Genomic DNA, 2,319 nt, shown 5'->3' with positions numbered 1-2,319 from the left:
CCCTTGCTAGTAAAGCATTGTCAACAGGAATGACTTTGATGAGACTGGAGCACTGGTAAATTTACCAGTGAGTGATGAGGCTCTGGTACCACCCCAGGAGACATGGGTTATCATTACTTGGGATAGGTGTGAAGCCCTGTGAGATGAGCTTTTCTCTGCAGTGTAGGAGAGCTTTTATCTTCTGGTTGCATCTTCCCCATAATGACTAAAAGGGGAAGAAGTGGGCTCAAGGCAAGAGAAGTATTTTTTGGTAGTTGTTTTTGTTTTGAATCAGACTTCATCCTCTCAATGAAGAGCTTTTTTCCCCAAAACCACATTTTCAGCTCTGGGAGAGTTCTTTCATGCTTTTTTCACTTTAAAGCAAAAAACCCCAGCCCATACGTGGGGTCAGAGATCTGTACTTTGCCCATTGACAAGCAAGACAGCAAAGGTAGGACAAGAAGAGGGGGAGACAGTAGTGGCCAGTAGGCTAAGCAAGCAGAGCATGAAAGGGTGAACCTCTGCCCATTGCAACAGGCAGTGTTCACAACTAAGGCATATTGAAGTCAAACAGCCTATTTTGAGAGCCCTGAGGGGTGGGAAGACAGAGAGGAGAGGGAAGCCACAAAGGAAACATGCGTTGAGCACTTGTGCACTCCAGAGCTGTAACCACATAGGGTTACCGTAGCAGCGACCATCAGCTTGATCTGATAGAAATAAGCAAGGAAGTTAAGTGTACAAGAGGGAGAGGATGTCAGAAGCCAAGCATGAAAATGTCACAGCAGCTTTGCTTGTGTTTTCAATACTTCCTTCTTTATTCTGCCTCAACCATCTCAGAAGCCTGGGTATTTCCTGCTCCATCCGTCCCAGAGCATGTCCTGCTGCTAAGCACCACTCTCACAAAGATCCCTCGTGGCCCAGGTACCTTCATGGTTACACACTGGCGTGCATGATACCCTGCCATAGCTGCTGGGATCCACATGCACACAATTTGCAGCTCTGCTGCAAGCTGCAGTAGATGGAACAGCAACAAGAATCATGGCCAGCTACAGTAAAGCAGCTTCCTGGCTGCTCTGGGGACACATTGGCTGATGCCTTTGGCTCTGGTCTGCAAAAATGAGGATCAATACAAAACACCTGGGAATAAAATCACAGATTAGTGACCACCAAGTAACAAACAACCCACTCCAGCTGTGCTCTGTGCTGGAAGCAGCTTAGCTGGGATGAAAACATTACTTCCTCCAGATGTGCAGAGGGAGGAAAAGAGGGCAGCTGTATTATAGGGGTTTTGAGCTCTTCCCCATAGGTGCTCTGCATTCAGGAGCTTGAGCCAGACAGGTTACAATCAGCCCAACAAATATTTGTCAAGCATAAGCCTTCTTGAGCAGTGTTTGGCAACTCTTTTCCACTGCAGTTTTTGCCAGCCCTGTGGCTGTTGTCTGCTTTGCGTGCTGCCCTTGGGGGTGAGGACTGACCCCTGCTTCAACAAGACCCACAGTGGGGTTTCCTGTGGTTAAAATGGCACCTGTTTGGTGGACAAGGAGGCAACACTTCTGTATGCCAAGGGATGGAGGTGAACTGGCTGAAGTTGGGTGGTTGGGCAAGCTGCAGAGGTGGAGCAGCTCTCTGTGCACCCTTGCAAATGGTCTCAGGTGAGGAAAACCTTTCCATGTGCCAAAAGGTTTGTGCATACGTGTGCATGCATGTGTGTGCACATGGGATTTGCCCTCCACCCTCCCATTCTCTGGTGCTCATGGCTTTCTTTACTCTCCACACAGCCTTTTAAGTAATTGGCACATTCAGATTGAATTGGTGGGTGTAATCTTGTAATGCTTCAGCCAGTTGGGATTTAAGATACCTTCACAAGGGAGGGAGGCAGAGGAAGCTTTATAGCAGGGTTTTGTTCTCCAACAATGGTACTGAGGGGAGGCTTTGCAGGGGCTCATCAGTCTCTGCCAGGCTGTTGATCCATGCTGGGGTTATTAACCCATGCACCTGAGGACAACAGGACTATGTAGTGTTCAATCTCCTGACCTGTCTATCTGTGGGCCAGCTGAAAGGGAACTTGCCAAAATATGCAGTGCTCAGATGACAATTCCTGGCTGGATCTGCTATGAATGCCTGCGTGTGGTAGAGGGGAGAGCCTGCTGGAATTTGTATGAGGTAGGTTAGAGCTACACTGCATGACACCATGCACCAGGCACTCCTGGGTGCCTGGGCTGTCCTTGCCCATTGCAGGGCCTTTCTGAGCTGCACTGCAGGAGCTTGCTGCAGTGTGTTTCACAGGCTGCATCCTGCCCACGTGCTTCTCTCTATGTAGCATCCTTTCTAGTTTTTCCT

The sequence above is a fragment of the Chaetura pelagica genome, unplaced genomic scaffold (genome assembly GCF_000747805.2).
Source record: "Chaetura pelagica isolate M959 unplaced genomic scaffold, ChaPel_1.0 scaffold194, whole genome shotgun sequence".
In the NCBI taxonomy this organism is placed as follows: Eukaryota; Metazoa; Chordata; class Aves; order Apodiformes; family Apodidae; genus Chaetura; species Chaetura pelagica.
Note: the sequence above shows the minus strand (reverse complement) of the source record.